General features: G+C 42.3%; 1 long non-coding RNA gene and 1 pseudogene across 1 annotated transcript; both read left to right on the top strand.

Annotated features, from left to right (window-relative positions):
• LOC138767389 (oocyte zinc finger protein XlCOF7.1-like) overlaps positions 1–17,449 on the top strand; it is a 51,542-nt pseudogene extending 34,093 nt beyond the window's left edge.
• Positions 11,115–13,551, top strand: LOC138767806 (uncharacterized). The gene is made up of 3 exons (XR_011358854.1): positions 11,115–11,200; positions 13,089–13,230; positions 13,339–13,551. It is a non-coding gene; the product is annotated as an uncharacterized lncRNA (long non-coding RNA).
• Positions 17,450–24,238: the final 6,789 nt, after the last annotated feature.

Genomic DNA, 24,238 nt, shown 5'->3' with positions numbered 1-24,238 from the left:
GTGCCCCCACGCTGGTGCACCCCTTTAAGTTTGCATTCACACAGTACTGTGAAACTTCAATGAAAATGCTGCAGTATCAAGATTGGTACTGCAGTAGTGTAGTTTGAAACGGCAACGTGTGTGAACACAGTCTAAATAATTAACAAGGAGCGAGTGTGATAAATCTATCAGACAGACACTTCTCAGACAGAGAAATAATATACTAAAAAAAACAGCATGATGATCTGAGCTTGTCTACAAAGTGATTGAGATACTGGAGGGAACCAGGCGAGAAGGAAGCATGTGATAAGAGGAGGGGGTGTAGTAGGTGGGGATCCAGGCTGCTAGGAGAAGTAGGAGGGAGCAGGGTGGACTCTCTGAGAACTTCTGACACTCCCCACCAGGAAGTGTTACTGCACAATGAGCAGCATGAGGAGGAGAGGAGACAGAAAGCAACACAAACACAGCCAGGTAGTGATGTATCTTTACTTATGTATATATACACTTACTTTTATGGCTTCTTAATGTCTGGTACAACTCCTTAAAGGGAATGTACAGCTGCAGTGATTTCCTATAATCTGGGTTTATATAAAGTGGAGGGAAATTGTGCACAGTGGACAGAGACCTTCTGTAGGACAGATCAGTATAGCAAACAGATACTGCTACTAATGTCCGGGGAGGATGATTAGATATATAGCGTGCGGGAAGATTAGATGTGGCTGCTGTATGTGGTGCACTGCACTATGGATCCTGTATAGGGGGATTAGTACTATAGTTATAATCCTGTATTTACAATGTGTCAGGGATGGCTGACAATTTAAAAAGGGCACCATTACCTTTAACCCTTTGGGAAAATCCTTTGGCATTTTCGTCTTCGGCTTCTCGCATTCTAAAATTGACAACTAATTTTTCTATCAAACTAGTCATATGAGGGCTTATGTTTTCAGACTTGAAGACCGGATCTAAGGGGTTCATTTATGCCGACACTTGTATCGGGTCGTGCTGGCATAAAGCAGCGGCCCTCTGCTACACGTAGTAAGGCTGGGTTCACACTAATGTTTTTTGCAATACGTTTTTTTCATCCGTGTTTGCAAAAAACAAATGCATTTATGTGTATCCGTTTTGATACGTTTTTCCATTGACTACTATTATAACAAAAAGCATACTTACAGAATAAAAGTCACTGTAAAAAGAGATCAAAATGGATGCACACAAATTCATCCATTTTCCATGTGTTTTTTGCAAAAAACTAATGGGGGGAAAAAAAAAAAAAACAGATTGCAAATTGCAGTGTGAACCCAGCCTTACAGAGGGCCACTAAGGTGCAGCTAAGGGTTAAAATTTTTTTGATATATCATAGATCTATCAAATGTTTTTATCAATTTGAGTCTTGAGTTGTCAGACAGCAACAACTTAGGAGAACAAGGCAGTGTCTGTGGTACAGTTTTAAGAATAAAGTAGCCATGTTTTTCTTATTTTGGATAACTCCTTTAAGTTTAATTGTGAGAGTTCTGTCCATTTCTTTGTAAGAATATAGGACTTTCCATCAGTGACTCCAGGAGGATGGAGAAGAAGAGAGAGCACATGGCGGCAAGGATTTTAGACCTCACCCTAGAGATAATCTACTGGATAACTGGAGAGGTGAGAGTCTCACATGACATCACTTGTATCTTTATTAGTAAAGCAGGTAAATGACTGGAGGGGAAGGATTGTTAGACTCTCTGTAGTGATCAGTGTCACCATACACAGGATTACACAGTAGTGAAGAAGGGGTCTGGTGAGTATGTGACGCCCCCTGGTGTCAGGTCAGGAGGCTGGAGCAGGACCCAGAGCCCCATCACCGAGCCTCCACCTCAGTCACTGATACATGAGCAGAAGATTCTAGAACTTACCTCCAGGATCACTGAGCTGCTGACTGGAGAGGTGAGCAATGCTGCTGGGAATGCTGGGACATTATACAATAACACCAAGGGGTGAGGTGTCTGGAGGATAATTGTATCATTGTCTGTGTCAGGTTCCTATAAGGTGTCAGGATGTCTCTGTCTATTTCTCCATGGAGGAGTGGGAGTATATAGAGGGACACAAGGATCTGTACAAGGATGTCATGATGGAGGATCAGCAGTCCCTCCCATCACCAGGTAAGAGGAGAGGAAACACTAGGGCTATGGATCTCCTGGATCCCCCATCATCTGATCATCACATATATACAATGTATTCAGTCACTGTGATTATTTCCTATAGATGAATCCAGTAGTAGAAATCCACCAGAGAGCTTTCCCCTTCTTCTATATCCTCAGGATTGTAAAGAGGAGGAAGAAGATATCCCACTGGATCTTCAGGTAGAAGTTGAGATGTCTACAAATCATCTAAATATTGATGTAGCAGCAGTGCAGTATATGCTGTATATACACTCACCGGCCACTTTATTAGGTACACCATGCTAGTAACGGGTTGGACCCCCTTTTGCCTTCAGAACTGCCTCAATTCTTCGTGGCATAGATACAACAAGGTGCTGGAAGCATTCCTCAGAGATTTTGGTCCATATTGACATGATGGCATCACACATTTGCCGCAGATTTGTCGGCTGCACATCCATGATGCGAATCTCCCGTTCCACCACATCCCAATGATGCTCTATTGGATTGAGATCTGGTGACTGTGGAGGCCATTTGAGTACAGTGAACTCATTGTCCTGTTCAAGCAGAAATCGAGACTCATCAGACCAGGCAACGTTTTTCCAATCTTCTACAGTTCAATTTCGATGAGCTTGTGCAAATTGTAGCCTCAGTTTCCTGTTCTTAGCTGAAAGGAGTGGCACCCGGTGTGGTCTTCTGCTGCTGTAGCCCATCTGCCTCAAAGTTGGACGTACTGTGCGTTCAGAGATGCTCTTCTGCCTACCTTGGTTGTAACGGTTGGCTATTTGAGTCACTGTTGCCTTTCTATCAGCTCGAACCAGTCTGCCCATTCTCCTCTGACCTCTGGCATCAACAAGGCATTTCCGCCCACAGAACTGCCGCTCACTGGATGTTTTTTCTTTTTCGGACCATTCTCTGTAAACCCTAGAGATGGTTGTGCGTGAAGATCCCAATGGATCAGCAGTTTCTGAAATACTCAGACCAGCCCTTCTGGCACCAACAACCATGCCACGTTCAAAGGCACTCAAATCACCTTTCTTCCCCATACTGATGCTCGGTTTGAACTGCAGGAGATTGTCTTGACCATGTCTACATGCCTAAATGCACTGAGTTGCCGCCATGTGATTGGCTGATTAGAAATTAAGTGGTAACGTGCAGTTGGACAGGTGTACCTAATAAAGTGGCCGGTGAGTGTATATATATATATATATATGATGTATAATTTGGTGTTGGCTGCGGTAGGCTGTGGCTATAGATTATTTTTTGTTTAATAAAAAAGTGTGCTAAATTTCCTCCTATTATGAAGAATAATTATCATCAATCAGCTGCTTCTAAAGCTCACAGAACACTGTCATCTACTAAACATATAGATACACCCAACACAGCCTATTAGTGGTTCAGTCAGAATAAGGAGAGTCAAGATTATATAGGTGACAAACACCTGTATAGAAATCCAGCTGGAAAGGTGAATATAACACTTGCCCAGATGCCGATATCAATGGAGTTCTGCCAAAGTCCACATCCAGCTTTTATTCAGTGTAGAGGAGATGATCAACAGGGAGAAATCTTCTGAACTAGGCACATGCTCCGGCCGGTAGCACTGCACATAAGTTCATACAGTCCAGTTTTCCATGGCAAACAGCGCTAGTGAGCATATCAACACACGGTGTATACTAACACAGTGAGTTGACTGCATTACCAAATATTCAGAACACTGTCACTATTCAAAATAATGTTACTGCCAGGGAAGGACACAGACTGCAATGGGCCCCTGTGCAAAAAATGTGTTTGGGCCCCCATAACCTATTCGTCTCTCCACCTTTCTGTTTTGAAGGTGCACACATATGTACACCCGGGTATCCGGTACATGTGTCCTGGTTTCTCGGGAGGGCCCTACAGTGCAGCACAGATGCCAGGGCCCACTAAAGGACTGTACTGCAGTCTGTGCAGGCCCCAGTGTGAGACTGGGGTCCTTGGGGCCAACCAATAGAACTGATCATGGGGGACAACCAAATAAAGAACCCTACAACTCTCAGAATGCTTTACACTTATGAAGCTCTCAGAGAATGCTGTGAGTTGTAGTTTCCGAGAGGTGGGATACATGTACTGTATGTGGCTACACAGGTGGGATACATGTACTGTATGTGGCTGCTTAGGGGGGAGATGAAAGATAAAAACAACCATGCTGCAGGAGGGGGCACAGATATTCAGTTATTGGCAAAGAAGCATAAACTTATAACTGTCCTCTCCTCCTCACACAAGGTATGCCAGACAGTGGAGTACAGGAGGGGGAGGGGCTGCAGCAGTGTGCAGGAGGAGAGAGGAGAACCAGCCCCAGCCGGACATAGCATCCAGTGACTAAGTGGGCCCCACAGGAGCAGGGGGCCCGCACTTCCCGGGTGCTGATACCACCTGGGGGCCCACTACAGACATGTACCATGCTGAGCTGACACTTTAGAGTCTGAGCCTGGTGGGCCCCTCTATTGGCCTGGGCCCCTGTGCAGCTGAACAGGCTGCGCAAGTGATAAGTCCACCTCTGGTTTCTGCTTTATAAAAAACCCTAGTGCAGCAACATGTACAAGATGGAGAACTTCAGGTATGAGGAAAGACTAAAAGCAACAATATTTAGTACCGCAAAGAGATGTCTGGGTGGAAGATGACAAAATTGTACAAGTATGTATAGTAAATGTCAGTAGATTTTCACAGTATGCTCACTACAAAGGACAGGAGAGACCATTCTCCGGCTGGCGAGAAGAAGGTTCAAGCTTCCTCCTGGCATGAAGACACCTGCTAGGGTTTGGGAGCAATAGCCACCTAAGCTTAGTAGGGAGGGGTTATCTTTCCATGGGCTGTCTGAGAAAAACATGTATCTTTCTGTTGATTTGTGAATATTGATCCTGTCTGATCAAGACTTGAGGCGATCATTTTTTTTATAGGGAAAATTGATTCATGTCTTTAAGAAGGAACCTGGATAGAAGATAAAGTCACTTTCTCTTCTCTTTTCTCAGGTCCATAATGTTGTATCATTGCTGAAAAAGGATGGAGGTGCAACAAGTGGCCCTGGAATCCCCATATCAGTGTCAGACAATGGTGAGAGCCCTTCATATATCTTGTGTTTTATTCTATCATTATATATTGCAGACTGAGGTTTCTAAAAACATTCTGGGGGAGATTTATCAAACATGGTGTAAAGTGAAACTGGCTCAGTTGCCCCTGCAGATTTAGCAGATTGTCGCTCGCTTACAGAAAGTCATTGGGTCGTGTAATGGGGTCCTAACAGTGTGCTGCTGCTGCTAGACTTAGTCCACAGCCAATTGGTTCTATCTCCATTCTCTGTGTAGCTAGGGTTCCAGACAACTGATCTGTGGGGCTGAAGGGTGTTGGCATCCTGTGGATTAACTATTGGTAGCCTATCTGGTAGAATTTTTTTTTTAAATTCTTACAGAAAAATATGTATATTTTTTTCAGGTGAAGACTTTACGAGAGGCTCCCATGGACATCTCCTTTTATCTTCCTATTATGAAATAGAGGATAATCAATTACAGATTCGCCAAGCAAAACCAACTGAACATAGACAGGGTAAAATATTACAAAGTTCTGAATCAGAGAAACATATTGAAAATAAACTTCAACTTTTTAAAGAAGAAAGACTTCACATAGATGAAAAGCCATTGTTACATTCAGAAAGTGGGAAGTTTTTTAGTCAAAGCCCAGGCCTTGTGGAACATCAGGGAACTCACACAAGGGAGAAGCCATACTCATGTTCAGAATGTGGGAAATGTTTTAGTCTTAAATCAACTCTTGTTAGACACAAGAAAACTCATACAGGAGAGAAGCCATTTTCATGTTCTGAATGTGGAAAGTGTTATAGTCGCAAATCACGTCTTGTGGACCATCTGAGAACGCACACAGGGGAGAAACCATTTTTGTGTTCTGAATGTGGGAAATGTTTTAACCGGAAATCACGTCTTGCGGACCATCTGAAAAATCATACAGCAGAGAAGCAGTATTCATGTTCAGAATGTTCAAAATGCTTTACCTTCAGAGCAGCTCTTTTCAACCATCAGAGAGTTCACACAGGGGAGAAGCCATTTTTTTGTTTAGAGTGTGGAAAATGTTTTGGTCTTAGAACAAGCCTTGTTACACATCAGAGAATTCACACGGGGGAGAAGCCATATTCATGTCCTGAGTGTGCAAAGTGTTTTAGTCACAGATCAAATCTTACTGAACATCTGAGAACTCACAAAAAGGAGAGGTCACTGTCATGCCAGGTGTGTGGGAAATGTTATAAGCATCAGTCAAGTCTTACGGATCACTCAAGAACTCACACAATGTTAAAGCCGTAAATTTATGTTCAGAATGTGGAAACTGTTTTACTCAGTTCAAATTGTTCTAAACACTGGTTGTCTCCAGTTATTTAAATTTTTTTTGCTCAGAATGATTCCTCATTTATTTATGATCAACAATTCAATCCTGTACAGGAGAGACGCCATATTCATGTTCAAAAACCAGAATTTAGTTCCTGTGAAATATTCATACAAAGTATATTGGAAATGTTGTTGCCAGAAATCAGGTCTTGTGGGAGACCAGGTGGCTTACTGGGAAGAAAAGCAATTTAGGCAGGTTTACACACAGTATACTGACTTTCTGACTTTTTTTTCCGATATATGTTGCTCATGTAAACTTACCTAGTCCAAGTTTCTCGCAGCTCCTGTTCACCCCCCCCCCCCCCCATCTTCTCCTCTTCTTGCTTCCTAAGGCTAGGTTTACACCGTCATGGCCGTCTTTCATAACAACAGTTGTCAGAGCGCAGATAAGGTTGTGCATTAAGTAACGGACATTATTTGCACAATGACGGATGTTATGAAAGACAGTCGTCGTTATTTTTACATAATGTGAACCTAGCCTAAACAAGCACTCTGTTCAGCACCTGCTTGCTCAGCCAATCAGTGGCGGAGATAAGACATGGCTGTGGCCAGTGGATATCTGTGCTGGCAGGTCCTGCACTGAGTACTTGTCTGGGAAGCAGAAAGTTTAACAAGATCTGTAAAGGTCTGGAGCTAGGTAAGTACTGTACTTTTTTTTTGTTGTTGTTGTTTTAACCTGGCATTTTACTCCACAGCAAATCCAGATTTCAAATACTTTTTTCCCTCTGTCTTTATCATGTTTGTACTGTTCTTTTCATATGGTAAGCTGTCAAACGCTATCCTCTATACTGCACACAGGAGAAATCCTGCGCCGCATGACTGCACTACACTGAAAGTGTTGTAAAGAGAAATCACAATAAAAATATGTATAAGAAAAAAAAGTTGTAAATGGCCTGAATCATCATTATTAGCTCCGATATTGAAAGATGTAGAATACATTCAGTATTTCAGGTTTACTAGGTAGTGAACATGCCTCCTGTTGATGCGCCAGTTATTGTTGCTTGGCACAAACTTTGAAGGACAAAATCCTTGAACTGAGAGACCAAGGACGCAGCAGAGAGCACTTCCTGACGGACATACAGCAGCTGATAAGTGCTGGAAGATTTGAGATTTCTAAATAGAAGTAGTTTACAAATCTGTATAACTATCCCTACACTAATTGATTTAATTGTTTTGTTTTCTCTAGAGTACCTCTTTAGGGTATATTCACACGGACGGGCTCGCAGCGAGATTCTCGCTGCGAGCCCGGCAGGTCCTGGCAGTTCCCATACACTACATACTTGCTGCGGTCTAAACGACCGCAGCGAGTATGTAATTATACCGCCCTTAACCCCTTCTGCTCCCGCCCGGCTCCCCCGCTGTAAGCAGCATACATTACCTGTCCTTGCTGCACGGGTCCGGCGTCCTGCTCTCCTGTCCGGCCAATCAGTGTGTTGCCCAGCCGCAGCCACTGATTGGGCGGGAGAGCAGGACGCCGGACCCGTGCAGCAAGGACAGGTAAAGTATGCTTACAGCGGGGGAGCAGAAGGGGATAAGGGCGGTATAATTACATACTCGCTGCGGTCGTTTAGACCGCAGCAAGTATGTAGTGTATGGGAACTGCCAGGACCTGACGGGCTCGCAGCGAGATTCTCCGTCCTCCGTCTCCGGAGTCCGTCCGTGTGAATATACCCTTAAGGAGTTAAAAAAGCCACATGCAGACGCATGCATACAACTGTGACCATGCCTGCATGCATTGGCGAATGATGTGCAGCCAATAACAATGATTTACATTCCACTCAAACATAAATTTTCATATGTTGCTGCCCATGGTGAGACTAACAATTCATTCCATACTTGTTATGATCTATTTAGTCTTCTTCCCTCAGTTCTGAGCTGCTGCTTTCTACTGAATACACAAAAAACTGGGTGTGAGCGTTTCTTTCATTTCCTCCTGCCTCCCACCTCCCTTCCGAGATGGCTAATGTAAACAAGTCCCTATCTGCAACTTTGTAGAAACTTTGTAATGCCAGAAACATTCATCACAGTGAGTTCATCAGCAACTTGACCTCGGTTTAAGCCTCCCATCATTACCAAGAAACTACAATGTTGCAGATAAAGCTTTCAGGAACTTGTCTACATCAGCTGTCTCAGAAGGGAAAGGGGAAGAGGGGGAGACAGAGAAAAAAATCTAATTTTTTTGTGTCTTGAGCAGAAAGCAGCAGCTCAGAACTGGGGGAAGGAGACTGAATAGATAATAACAAGTATGGAATGAATTGTAGTCTCGCCATGGGCAGCAACATATCAAAAGTTATTTATGCGTGTAATAGCCCATTAAATGGCCACACAAAAGTTGCGATCAGCCAATCAAGCAGGGTTTTCTTGTTTGGTGTCTGATCACTGCTGCTACAGCTCGACCATTGAATTTCTCAGGAGCCTGGATAACTCCTTTTAAAGGGTTCTTTGAAGGTATGATATGAAGACCCTGTCCTCAGAATAGTCTCATTCTCGACACCCCCACTGATGGGTTAATTAAAAGGACTGCTATACAACAGTAATAGTAACACAAAGCCATACTTTTAGTAGTGACTTGGCGCCACCTATTGGTGACTAAAACTTTAGCTGCTGAAACAAAGTGTTTTATTCTGGCACCCAAGACAGGCAGAGAGCCGGGAACTAGTCATCTGGACCGTGACTAGTCATGGCTCTCTTCCTGTTAAAGCACTCTGCGGGATGATTGACAGGAAGAGTTCAGTTATAAGCCTCTTTTCCTGTAAATCACCTCCACAGAGCGTGCTGACAGGCAGAGCGCCATGACTAGTCACGGCCCAGATGACTAGTTCCCGGCTCTCTGCCTGTCTCACACGCCGGAATAAAAGACTGAGTTTTATCTGCTAAAGCTTCTACAGAACACATGGTAAGGCAGTGTTTTAGGCTATGTTCATACAGTGTATAAAGAACGGCCATTGTTTGACACGGCTATTGTTTTCTGTGTCAAACATCGGCCACTGTTTGACATGTTCCTGCCGCCATTACTGCCATATCAGTCGCAGGAACATAATTTTATTTTATTTGGATTGCGGAAACATTTGGGTGTGCCAGCAATCTAGTTAAACAAAGAGTTCAAAGCAATGTACATCCGTCAGAACAGCCATACACTGTGTGAACAACGGCCGTTGTTCTAGCGCCCCAAAATAATTGACTTATCGGTTATTTTCATGGCTGTATTTAAACAACAGCTGTTCAGTACGGTGTGAGAATGGAACGGGTTGAATTGCATTGATCTGAATGCAACGTCGCCCAGACTTAAGAGAACGGCTGCTGTTCTCATTGAAAACAGCGTCCATTCTTTGCACAAATAGTACATTTTGTACCCTAATGCTGCGTTTACACGTAACGATTATCGTGCGAATTTGCGCGATAACGATAACGAATTCAAACGATAATCGTACGTGTAAACGCAGCGAACGATCAAACGACAAGCGAGAAATCCTTCATTTTGATCTTTGAACATGTTTTCAAATTGTCGTTGAGCGTTCGCAAAAAATTCGCAGATCGTTCCGTGTGAACAGTCGTTCGCCGATTTTATTTATGTGTGAGATAGGCTTAAGCGATCGCAAAACAATCGCAAAACGAATTTTTCGTACGATATATCGTACCGTCTAAACATTGATAGTTATGGAAAAAAAATCGTTACTCCGACATCGTTAATCGTACGATCGGGCCAATTATCGTTTCGTGTAAACGCAGCATTAGCTTGTCTTCCGGGCACTGCTATTAGCGTTACCAGGAAAATCTGAGTTATTGGTTCGCCTTAAAGTAACACTGTTGTCTAAAAAAACTTTTGACTTTTGTTATGAAATACGGCCTTTGTTTTTACATAGTGTGAACCTAGTCTTAGGCTATGTTCCCACACAGTATTTTGGTCAGTATTTTGCAACCAAAACCAGAAGAGGACGGAAAGGCTATTTTCACAAAAATTTAGTGGATGGACATTATGTAACAGCAAATAACGTCTGTTATTTTAAAGCAACGGCCATTGTTTTAAAATAACAGTAATTATTTGCCATTAAATGGCGCCCATCCACTTAGTTTAACGGTGGGTGAACATAGCCTTTCTGTGTTTTCAGGCCACTCCTGGTTTAGTTGCAAAATACTGAGCGAAAATACTGTGTGTGAACCTAGCCTAAGGCTAGCTTCACACTATGTAAAAACGATGGCCCTATTTCATAGCAACATCCGTTAATTCACAAATAACGGTCATTACTTTTACATAGTGTGAACCCAGCCTTCACACTGACCTGCACACCTTGCAACCCATCCCTCATCCTTTGTGGCTTATGGATATATGTAAAGGGTTAAGCAGACGTAGTGGAGCTGTTCAAAGTGTGCACTGTGAAGGGGTTAATAGTGCAGCCATATGTCAGGGAGAGAAGGTGTTAACAGCTATTGTCTGGGAGCAGTGTGCAGGGATAATATTTATGGTGAGGATCACATCTGGGAGAGGGAGGGTTAATCATGAAGAGAGCAGGGATTGCTGGGAGCAGGGGGAGTGTAGTCAGGCAGCCCACTCCTCTCCTGCCAGCAGTAGTGCAGCTGCCATCAGGGAGGATGAAGAGCTAGTGAGGAAGGAAAGTCACAGAGAGGAGAACTTCATGTGCTGGGGCGAGTTGTCATCATGTACATGTAGTTTTATAATACAGATGTGTATACATAGTGGATTTGTTATACTGTTTATACTGCATATACATAATGTGATATATCATATATAGTGTGTATACTGCATATACATAATGTGATATATCATATATAGTGTGTATACTGCATATACATAATGTGATATATTATATATAGTGTGTATACTGCATATACATAATGTGATATATCATATATAGTGTGTATACTGCATATACATAATGTGATATATCTTATATAGTGTGTATACTGCATATACATAATGTGATATATCATATATCGTGTGTATACTGCATATACATAATGTAATATATCATAGTGTGTATACTGCATATACATAATGTGTCCCGTTATAGTGTTTATTCTCCATACATATGTGCATGTATTTTACTGTATATAGCGTGTATACTATATATACATAATGATTTATAATGTGTATACTGCTTATACATTATTCATATGTTATACCTTATATAGTGTTTACTGGATATACATAGTGCATGTGTTATACTGTATATAGCGTGTATACTATATATACATAATGTTTTAGGCTGGGTTCACACACAGTATATTTCAGTCAGTATTTTGCAACCTCAACCAGGAGTGGACTGAAAGCACAGTGTTTTCAATCCACTCCTGGTTGAGGTTGCAAAATACTGACCAAATACTGACTGAAATATACTGTGTGTGATACCAGCCTTATACTGTGTATACTGCTTATGCATAGTTCATGTGTTATACCGTATACAGTGGTGCTTAGGTTTACAAGCATAATTCGTTCCGGGACCGTGCTTGTAATCCAAATCCACTCTTAAACCAAAGCAAATTTTTTCCCATAAGAAATCATAGAAATGCAGAAAATTGGTTCCACGCCCCAAAAATAATGATTTTTCAAATTCTAAATAACATGTAAAACAAATCAAACAATTATTTAGAAACAGCAGAATATGTGATATTATAAGTTACTGTACAGTATTGGAGAGGATGGGAAACACAAGGGCTGACAGAGACTGCAGGGAGCAGGAAGGAATGAGCAGGGCAGATGTGGGCACATGCATGCAGCACTCTCTGTCCGGGGAGAGAGGGGTTACAGCTATGGAGAGATTACCTCCACAGTCCTGTCCCCTGATGTAAGCCCCAGCCAGTAGATCTGCTATGATTTGGAAGGTGAGGGTAACTTCCTGGGTCAGAGTACAGGGCTGTAGACCCCGCTATGCAGACCATACCCCTCCTCCACTCACGCTCCCACCCAGCATAGGGAGCTCTTAAACCAAAGCAATGCTCTTAAACCAAGTCACAATTTTGAAAAACTGTGAGCTCTTAAACCAAGTTACTCTTAAACCAAGGTACCACTTGTATAGTGTTTACTGCATATACATAGTGCATGTGTTGTGCCTTATATAGTGTGTATACTGCATATACATAATGTGTTATACAGTATATAGCATGTACACTCCATATACATTGTGCATGTGTTATACTGTATATAGTGTGTATATTCCGTATACATGTGTTGTACTGTATATAGCGTGTATACTGCATATACATCATTTGTTATACTGTGTATATACTGCTTATACATAGTTTGTGTTATACCATATATAGTGTTTACTGAAAATACATACTGCATGTATTGTTCCATACATAGTGTGTATTAGTTGCAGCTATAGCTCGTACACTTCTGTATGTGTCCTTTGTAACCCTGTATATACTGTAGAGCAGTGGTATATAAAAGACACCCCAATGGCTAAGTTACCTCAGCTTTATCTTGATTTTGGTAGTTCTTATATTTTGATTCTAAATGGGACGCTAACTTCACATAAGATATGGTATAGCATCCTATCTTCCTTGATTTCTCTTTATTTCGGTACAGGCCTCTCACCACTAAAGGTTTTCTTTGAACAAGGATGGTCAGTTTCACCAATGGCCCACCAAGGATGGAGAAGGACATACCCAATAAGGCGGGAAGGATATTAGACCTCACCCTAGAGATAATCTACTGGATAACTGGAGAGGTGAGAGTCTCACATGACGTCCCTTGTATCTCTATTAGTAAGGCAGGTAAATGACTGGAGGGGAAGGATTGTTAGACTCTCTGTAGTGATCAGTGTCACCATACACAGGATTACACAGTAGTGAAGAAGGGGTCTGGTGAGTGTGTGACGCCCCCTGGTGTCAGGTCAGGAGGCTGGAGCAGGACCCAGAGCCCCATCACCGAGCCTCCACCTCAGTCACTGATACATGAGCAGAAGATTCTAGAACTTACCTCCAGGATCACTGAGCTGCTGACTGGAGAGGTGAGCAATGCTGCTGGGAATGCTGGGACATTATACAATAACACCAAGGGGTGAGGGGTCTGGAGGATAATTGTATCATTGTCTGTGTCAGGTTCCTATAAGGTGTCAGGATGTCTCTGTCTATTTCTCCATGGAGGAGTGGGAGTATATAGAGGGACACAAGGATCTGTACAAGGATGTCATGATGGAGGATCAGCAGTGCCTCCCATCACCAGGTAAGAGGAGAGGAAACACTAGGGTTATGGATCTCCTGGATCCCCCATCATCTGATCATCACATATATACAATGTATTCTGTCACTGTGATTATTTCCTATAGATGGATCCAGTAGTAGAAATCCACCAGAGAGATGTCCCGGTCCTCTATATCCCCAGGATTGTAAGAAGGAAGAGGAGGAAGATATCCCACTGGATCTTCAGGTACAGTACATGAAGGTGAATCCTCTACAGATTGATGTAATGAAGCTTAAAGTGAATGTACCATTAGGTACAGCATTTTTTTTTCTTTACATTACCCTGTCGGCACAGTGATCCCAGTGGCGCTGTCACTTTCCCAAAACGCCACCTGGTTCTCACACTCGGCGCCGTTATAATCCTACACTATAATCCGCACTATGCACTGAAGGTGGGCCTGGCACCCCCCAGTGTGACGATATCCCCTCCTCCTGTGACGCGCTCCATTACAATCAACAGGGCCGTATCACCAAGGAGAGGAGATATAGTCACATTGGGGGGCGCTGGGCCTGTCTCCAGTGCACAAAGCCGGGTCACAGGTCAAAAATAACGCAAAGCGTGGAAACCAGGGGGCGTTTTAAAAAAATGGACCACACCGCCAGGATCACCGCACCGGCAGGGTAACATAAAAAAAAATTGCTTTATTATTTATCTCCCCCTGCAGTATGCTCTATATTATCTGTGGTAGGTTTTGGCTACAAAATAGGGGTTCCCGTTTCGTAGAGGATACAAATAATACTTTTCTGTGTGTGTGCAAAATAAACGAAGATAAAGCCTTTTCCCCACAGGTCCTTAATGTGGGTTCCTTGAAGGAAATGTCTCAAAGAATAAATGTTCTCAAGAAACCTAAATCAATGTCATCTAAACCAGCAAATGGTAAGAGCCACTTCTCTCATTTTACTTGTTTTCCAATCCAGGACATTGTACGTTGTTTTGGTTCAGGCTGATCCTTCGTCCTGATCTCATGTAATATAAATGGCTTATAAAACCTGAGCGTTGATATCATATTACCATATGAAGTTACATTTAAAGCCTAGGTTATTAACCTGTGGTGCCTGGATCCCAGTCTCTAAGGGTCCTGCACCAGTATTTACAGGATATTGGTGTCTAAGTACACATCTCTAGGGGGTACATTCTGTACCCTTATACTATGCGTTTTATAGGTTTGTAAAAAAGTATTAAAATTATGAACTTTAGGCCACGTTCCCACATGCTGAGGAACACATGCAGCCAAAACCACACCATCATTTGTTCATCAATATTTGATAATCTGGCAACATCATGCGGCTCTCGGTGAATGCATGGGGGCATAGAATGTGGGAACACAGCCCCATTTGGCAGGAGGTAAAAGGGCTTGCAAAGTAAAGCAACCTTAGATGTGCATGAAAAGAGCACCAGAAGGTATAATAGAGAGATGCATGTGCATTATTATGTAAAAGACAATTAAAAGCAGACTGATAAAAGAAAATAATTCATAAAGTAAAAAAAATATTTTAAACTACATAAACAATTAAGACGTATGTACAGCCTATAATCGGTGGGCACCACTCAAACAAATACTCATGGGCGCAGCACAACAGACAGAAAAATACAATAGACAAAACAAAGAAGGCTGCACACCACAGTGGATATCAAAAACTTATTTTTATTACATCAAAAGCAGGGTGATCAGACAATACAACACAAAACAGAAACAAGGGCAAGATACATACAATAAAAACACTTAAAAAATTGCAAAAAGCAGAAAAGTGGGCTCTGAAACAGTATTGTATTGCCCCCCCAAAAGTTATACAAATCACTAGAGATGAGCGAACTTCAAGCATGCTCGAGTCCATCCGAACCCGAACGTTCGGAATTTGATTAGCTGGGGGCTGCTGAAGTTGGATAAAGCTCTAAGGTTGTCTGGAAAACATGGATACATACAATGACTATATCAATGTTTTCCACAAAGCCTTAGGGCTTTATCCAACTTCAGCAGCCACCGCTAATCAAATGCCGAATGCTCGGGTTTGGATGGACTCAAGCATGCTCCAGGTTCGCTCATCTCTACAAATCACCAATATACACTTATTATGGGATATGCTTATAAAGTGCTTTTTTCCCTGCACTTACTACTGCATCAAGGCTTCACTTCCTGGATAACACGGTGATGTCACTTCCTGGATAACATGGTGATATCACTTCCTGGATAAAATGGTGATGTCACGCCCCGACTCCCAGAGCTGTGCGGGCTGTGACTGCTGGAGAGGATGATGGCAGGGGGACACTGAGGGACACAGGGCACTGGAGGGACACTGAGCATCCCTCTGCCATCATCCTCTCCAGCAGCCACAGCCCGCACGGCTCTGGGAGTCGGGTCGTGACATCACCATGTTATCCAGGAAGTGAAGCCTTGATGCAGTAGTAAGTGCAGGGAACATTTTTTTCATAAGCATTTCCCGTAATAAGTGTATATTGGTGATTTGTATAAGTTTTGGGGGCAATACAATACTTTAATAAAAAATTTTGCCGGACTTCTCCTACAAGTCCAGGGATACAATTGTCACACTTCCTCCCACAGGTTTTATTGCCATATTTTTATATATTAAAAAAAAATTATTTTTTTTTTAATTTTTTTATTTTTATATATAGGTGAAGGCCGGATTAGAGGCTCCCATGAACATCTTCATTTATCTCCTTGTTATGAAGAAGGTGGAAAAAATGTAAAAAATAAAGTTTCTAATTTTGAAAGACAACCACAACCTTATGTAGAGGAGAAACCATTTTCATGTTCGGAATGTGGAAGATGTTTTAGTAAGAAATCAAATCTTGTTGCTCATCAGAGAGTTCACACAGGGGAGAAGCAATTTTCATGTTCAGAGTGTGGAAAACATTTTAGTCATAAGCCAAATCTTATTAAACATCAGAGAATTCACACAGGAGAGAAGCCATTTTCATGTCCTATATGTTGGAAATGTTTTAAGCATAGATCGAGTCATGCTCAACATCTAAAAACTCACACAGCTGTGAAGCCATATTTGTGTTCAGAATGTGGGAAATGTTTTCGTCACAAATCAAGTGTCATTAAACATCAAATGATTCACACGGGAGAGAAGCCATTTTCATGTTCTGAATGTGGAAAACGCTTTAGTCAGAAAATAAGTTTTGTGGAGCATGTAAGAAGTCACACAGGAGAGAAGCCAAATTCATGTACAATATGTGGGAAATCTTATAACCATTATTCAAGCCTTATAAAACACGTGAGAACTCACACAGGGAAGAAACAATAGCAATGTTCAGCATGTGAGAAATGCTTTAGCAAAAAATTTTGGTCTTGGGGAAGAAACCACTATAGTGTTTTTAAATGTATTTGGTGTGGTGCTTCAGTATATGACCTGTTCCCTCAAGATGCCTTCTAATGTACAATGTAGATACAGTGATACTGTACAATACTGAAACCTATTAGTGCTATAGATTTAACTTTTTTTTTTTTTGGTGAATGGACCGTATCCTAAAATTCTCTTGTATGAAATGAAAGTATGAAGACCTGTCTCGCTAAATTACTGTATAAAGCAAGCATATTGGTTGCTTTGTGTTCCTTTTCTTTGTCTTTATAGCCTTTTGTATGTTACGTAGTCACATCAGGTGACCTGACAACCAGAAGTCAAACGGGTGAGTGAAGAGGCCACACTGTAGGGTAATCACACCTGATCACCCGTGCATCTCTAACAGCCTCAATTTATTCAAACATAATACTGTTACTGGTACAGTACCACCGACTGAGGGTTAAATAGCATATACACCTACATGTCTACTAAATGTCACAACAACAAATACTAATTGATAAATTATATTACAAAAATATATTATCAATAAAACAACTGTAACTTTACTGATTAGTTTGCAAAAACTCATAAGGCATACACAGCGAACAAGTAATGGAGTAAACTGGTAAAATTTAATTGACAGCCAGGAGCAATGCACTTTGTTGTGCCTTTTCCCCGGCTGTATCTTAGGATTGCAGTGGGTTTTGCAGTGAAACACAATGCGATTAATAACTTTTTTTTTAAAGATCTACAATGTTGTATCTTCCTTTTCATCCTGGGTCTGTATTGGCACAAATAATAATGCAGGTGTTGAGCTGTATTGTAAAAAATAGACACAGAGGTGAAAACAGCACACAAACACACAGGCAACTTTAGCTTGTGAGCCCTAATGGGGACAGGGGCCAAAATTGACAAAGCCATGTAAAGTGTTACAGAATCAGCATGCAGGAATTATTATAAAGGAAGAAAAAGGAATGAAAAACTTTACTGGGAAAATACTGCATGGTATATAGAAGTCTCTCCACACGGGGGCACTATTACACAAGGTCTCCCCAGCCGATTACATTCAAAACAGACCAAAGAGCAGAAGCATTGAAGTGTAGTTTTGCATAGGTGAAAGTAGAATATTTTACTCTTTTTATTGTTTTTTTTTTTATATGTATTACATGTCTAAACATTCAAACAATAATCTGTAGAATATTGAAGCCATTGTGTGCTAAACATACCTCAGGTACGGCTGGGGTTCCTCTATATTCCTGTTCCCGGGGGTTCTCTATGTGAATCATTTATTGCTATTTCCCTATATGTCTTGCTTTTTTTTTTTCTATTTGCAGCTTTGATATGGGGTCTATTTATTGAATATATGGGACAATTGGACTAGAGTTTAAAGCGGATGTACTGTCAGGAACATCATTTGTTGTTTTTTTATATGAATAAACCGCGCACGGTGTCGGTTTACTCTCAAGCACCGGCCTATCATGAAGCACTGGAGGCGGGAGTGCCGGCCCCCAGTGTGACGATTTGTCCTCCCCTCTGTGACACGGCTCCATTAGAGATAGTCACACTAGTGGCTGGCTGGCCCACCCCAAATGTTTCATGCTAGGCCGGTGCCTGGGAATAAACCGGTGCCATGCTCGGGAATCGGGCTGTGGTTCAAAAAAAGGACCGCGGCATGTAAAAAACACAAAGCAATGTACCTGATGGTAGATTCGCTTTAAAACAATGCATTTCATTCTTTAAAGCATAAACAGAGTGCACATATCCACTAGGGGAATGTGTTCAACTGCACCCCATAGGTAATTACATAGAATTCACAGGAGGGGGTGCACATAAATATAAAACCTAACTTTTATTAAATACGTATAAAAATTATACCCCACGTAAACGGACCAATACACAAAACATAACAAAAGAAGTAAAGTTGCAGTCACTGTCATAAATGATATCAGCCTAAGACCACTAGTTATTGTCTATTGTACTCAGATTCGTTTTGGTCATAGGTTAGAGACAACACCAGGGTAGAAGGATACACTCGGGGCAGGGACCTCTCAACCCTATTGCGCCCTAACCGAGTGGTATGTGTATACTACCCCTTCTCGCACAGGGGGGAGCGGGGCACTCGCCCTAAGAAGGGCGACCCCTACCCTGGTCTACCCCTTGGAAAATCAAAACCCTGTTATGCCCTAAAGCAGTAACGCTGGTCCCTTACCCTCCGACGCGTTTCCTCCAGATTGCCGGATTTCTCAAGGAGGTAAGGTACAATACAGGGAGTGGTTAAAGCTGTGTTTAACGGCTGCTGCAGTGGCAGAAATAAGCCGTGATACACTCTGTGCAGGTACGCACGCTGAGTGTGTGTCTGGGAGCAGTGGCTGCAGACCAGTATACACATACCACTCGGTTAGGGCGCAATAGGGTTGAGAGGTCCCTGCCCCGAGTGTATCCTTCTACCCTGGTGTTGTCTCTAACCTATGACCAAAACGAATCTGAGTACAATAGACAATAACTAATGGTCTTAGGACAGTGACTGCAACTTTACTTCTTTTGTTATGTTTTGTGTATTGGTCCGTTTACGTGGGATATAATTTTTTATACGTATTTAATAAAAGTTAAGTTTTATATTTATGTGCACCCCCTCCTGTGAATTCTATGTATTTCATTCTTTGTTGCAGCATAAAGAACTGATTGTAAAAGCTGCGAGTGAAAACAGATGATCCCACTATTAAAATAAAAAGGACAATCAGGTGGTTATGAGACATGAGGGACAGGAACAATAGACAGTAAAATGTAAATGTATTTCCTGATATGCTCACCCATGGCATAAACTAATTCTGTCTTAAAGGAAAAGCATCGCCTAGAATTTTTTTTTTTTTTTACTGATTAGACCCAAATGTTTCTATTTTGCCATCTTGGCTGAGCAGTTTTTTACAGCATTTAGTGATATACACATTATAGCAAGCCTGATGGACAATGTCAGAAATGGACAGAAACTGGGCATGCTTTGTGATTTTTAATGAGTTCATTATTCAGGGAGGGAGAGGCTGAGCTGTGAGCTTCTCTTCCATCTACTGGTATCATCTTTCATCTCCAGCAGCACCCTCCTTATCACAGACAGAACTGTGCAGGCCTAGTGGTGAAAACGTTATTTAGAATTTTATAAAATTAAAAAACATCTCCAAAATAAAAAAAAAAGTTTCACATAAAACTTGAGTTAAATCATGTAATTTTCTGATCACACATTCCCTTTATGGGTCCTTTTATATGGCTTAATGCCTCCTGTAAGTGAGTGCCTGATAAGGCTAGGTTATGTTTTGCTGGGTGATTTTACCTACTTGCACCGTACCTGTGGGTCTACACCAATATATACAGGCCTCTGAATTAGAAGATGATCAGAGGGTAATACAAAGATGGTCTGGAAGAAGGAAAGGAATACTGGCAGCAGGCCAATGAGCACAGCTCCTTGAATTTATCATTGCAGTCACAATATAGAAGCAAGAGAGACACTGATATATAACAACTTATGGTAAACAAGGTGTTGTACCAGCTTGATTGCACAGGACAGGAAACTGCTGACCATCTATGGATTGACCTATCAGAGTGTGACATGTATGTGACTTGAAACCCCACCTGTATTGAATGTTTATATAATCCATGTGAATACACTGCGCATGAGTAGTACTGCCCCATACTCGGTCTATAAAAGTTAACACAAATCAATAAAAGGGGCGCTTCCCAAACTTATGTTACTGATACGTACATGAGTTGTATGTGTCTATGATTTTAAGTTGTAAGCAGAACTGCAGCTGCTAACTCTAATCTGAAACCATCCTATACAAAATTTAACCTCATCAGTGCCGATCTTCTAGATTGACAAGACTATTACACAGCTCAATAATCGTTTAGGAAAGGCTGAATGATCGTGTCTTTTGGTACAGACCTGAAAGGCCTCTCAGCCAATTACTGTCCGGGACCATGGTTAGAGATTAGCTGAGTGGCTTATCAGTTCAGAGACTCGCTTTGAAGCTAAAGCGGTGGCTGCGGGAAGTAAGCAGAGGGCAGAAGAACACCCGGACCGTGAAGAGGTAATGTATACACTTAATTATTTATTTTTTTACACAATCGTCAGCCGATGGCCATGCATCGCTATTACACGGTCGTCATCCGTTGATTTTAGGTCAGGACCAAAAGACACGATCAGCCGATGATTGCTGCCGTCGGTTGATCGTTGTCTGTATTACAAAGAGCGATAATGGGCTGAATCATCGCTCCGTGTAATTGGGCCCTAAGTCCCTTGACATTGTTCCTGAAAAAACGTTAACACCATTGGTAAAAGGGACAAGGTCCTTTTTATTATACATGGGTTATTTTGTTAAAAAAATACTTGGTGAGATTTCCATGGTAATTTGGTTAGTATAGTCTATACATATCAACTGATCATAAGAAGTGGGTGGTTGCAGTAGTGGAGTTACAAGCCAGTCACTTATACACCTGCCTTCCCTTCATCAATTCTTTTTTCTTCATTTGCTTGACATTATTTTAAAGGAGAATTATGCCAACAATGAGGCTTGGCAATGGGCTCTAACATGGTCTCTGCCAGAAGCAAACTGCTGTATGGCTAACTTTGACAAAATGTTTTGTCTATGGTAGAGATATATAGATGACATTTTTTGCATATGGGCAACGGGGCCAGTAGACTTTTTCACCAGTCTGAACATGGTATGGGAGGCGCTACATCTTACAATGACAATTCGTCAGACAAGTATAATTTTTTTGAATACCACAGCAATTTAAGGGGTTATCTGATTTAAAAATACCTGTCCCTTATCCACAGAATAGGGGACAAGCATTAGATCATGGTGGGTCCGACTTCCAGTTCCCACGGGGATCTCTGTATCGGCACTTCGACTCTATTGTTTTGAATTCAGCCATGGGTCTGCACGTGACCTGTGGCTCTATTTATTCTCTATGAAGCACAGGAGAGTGTCGTACTTGGCTCTTTCCGGCGGCTCCTTAAAGAATGAATAGAGCTCTATACAAAACAAAAGTTAGGGTGTCAATACAGAGATCCCTGGGGGCCCAGTTGTGAGAGCCCCTGAAATCTCATACTTGTGCCCTATCCTGTGGATAGGGGAAAAGTATTTTTAAATCGGCAAACCCCTTTAAGAATGACTACTGATATATTCCATAAAGCAGCCAACCGGGGTGCCGGGAGAACCCGCCAGGGGTGCCGCGGGATCCCGGTGGGAAATGTGCGCTGTCACTTTAAGCATCCCGAGAAGCTGCGGCCGCGCAGCTTCTCGGGATGCACAGATCACTTTGATGTTCCGCCCGCACTGTGAGTGGGCGGAACATTAAAGTGACCATAATGTAGGAGCAGGAAGTGTCAGCATCCTGCTCCTACATTCACTCCCATAGGCTGCTGGCACTTCATACCAGCAGCCTATGGGAGGCCGGGACGTGACCTCTCCGGCAGGCGTGATGATGTGACGTCATCACGCCTGCCGGACGTCCCGACCCCGCGGCTCGCAAGATGGAGCCAGAAGAGGAGGAGGAGGAGAGCTTCTGCCCGCAGCCACAGCGCGGATTAGGTGAGTAGGATGTTTGTTTTTTTTAGGGGCAGAGCAGGGGGCATTATTAGTATATAAGGGCACCTCTGGGGGCATTATTAGTTATGGGGGCACCTCTGGGAGCATTATTATTTTATAGGGGGCACCTCTGGGGGCATTATTAGTTTATGGGGGCACCTCTGGGGGCATTATTAGCTCATGGGGGCACCTCTGGGGGCACTATTAGTTCATAGGGGGCACCTCTGGGGGCATTATTAGTTCATAGGGTTCACCTCTGGGGGCATTATTAGTTCATAGGGGGCACCTCTGGGAGCATTATTATTTTATAGGGGGCACCTCTGGGGGCATTATTAGTTTATGGGGGCACCTCTGGGGGCATTATTAGCTCATGGGGGCACCTCTGGGGGCATTATTAGTTCATAGGGTTCACCTCTGGGGGCATTATTAGTTCATAGGGGGCACCTCTGGGGGCATTATTAGTATATGGGGGCACAGCAGGGGATCCTACATACAGGGGGCATCCCACATTCCTAGTCGCTTTACTGCACATAACACCAAACAGTGCAGTTACTATGGGAGCCTACAGGAGGGAGAAAGGAAAGGAAGTTGCTAGAAATGTGCGGAGCCTAAATTGTTTGTCTCGCAGGTTCTGAAGAGATGAAACGTATCTGGAAGGAATCATCATGGAGGACTGGATGGAGAGGAAAAGGAAAAGTGACACCTCAGATCCAAGAAGACGTCACCTGTGAGTCACTGTATGACGGTTTTCTTATTTTGTAGAACATTATTTAGTAGGGGTGCCCTGAGGAAATTTTTTTTCCCAAGGGGTGCCCCGAGGTGGAAAAGGTTGGGAAGCACTGCCATAAAGAAACTGATGGGTATAGCATACTTAACTATTAGAGAGCCATCCACATTTAACTGAAAGAGCTGTTCCTTTTTCACAGTAAAAAAAAAATAAGGGCGGCTCCCCTAGCCTGGCACTCATTTATCCACCTCGGTATTTGATCCTTTTTTTTTTTTGAATCAGGTAGTTTTTATTAACACATTCACTGCTGTACAGTCTTGCATATAAACCATATCATGTACATTTTCCAGTCTAATACAAAACATTTTTTAACAGATGTGAACAGGTAAAACATACTTCACACATAATACCAAAGGTACCATATACAAATAAGGAACCAGAAGCAGTGTCTGCAGTGAATCCACCTTTTTCTACATTTCCTCCCAAACAAACAAACAAGAAGAAAGAAGGAGAGAGAGAGAAAGAACATGTGTACGTAGATATCCTGTAAATTATACCATGCCTCATAGATCGCATGACACCCTGTGTCGGTAACACTACACATCAGAAAGTAAGAAAAAGAAGCAGGTGTAATAAACGAACATAAAAACAAAACTTTTGCAGCCCTCACTGTGTCCGTTCAGCTAGTTCCTACATTCCCATCTAGGGTCCTCACAGCACCATGCATGTATTCTAAACTTCCCTGGTCCTACCGGTAGTTGCCTAGGCAGGGAGGAGATACACGTTTAGGCATCTATATACTATGTTCACCATATCACTTATCTAGACATTGCATTAAGAAAGTGCTGGAAGGGGTTTCTACAGGTTTGTAGTAATACT

Source organism: Dendropsophus ebraccatus, chromosome 11 (assembly GCF_027789765.1).
Source record: "Dendropsophus ebraccatus isolate aDenEbr1 chromosome 11, aDenEbr1.pat, whole genome shotgun sequence".
In the NCBI taxonomy this organism is placed as follows: Eukaryota; Metazoa; Chordata; class Amphibia; order Anura; family Hylidae; genus Dendropsophus; species Dendropsophus ebraccatus.
Note: the sequence above shows the minus strand (reverse complement) of the source record. Positions and strands in the feature narration are given on the sequence as shown.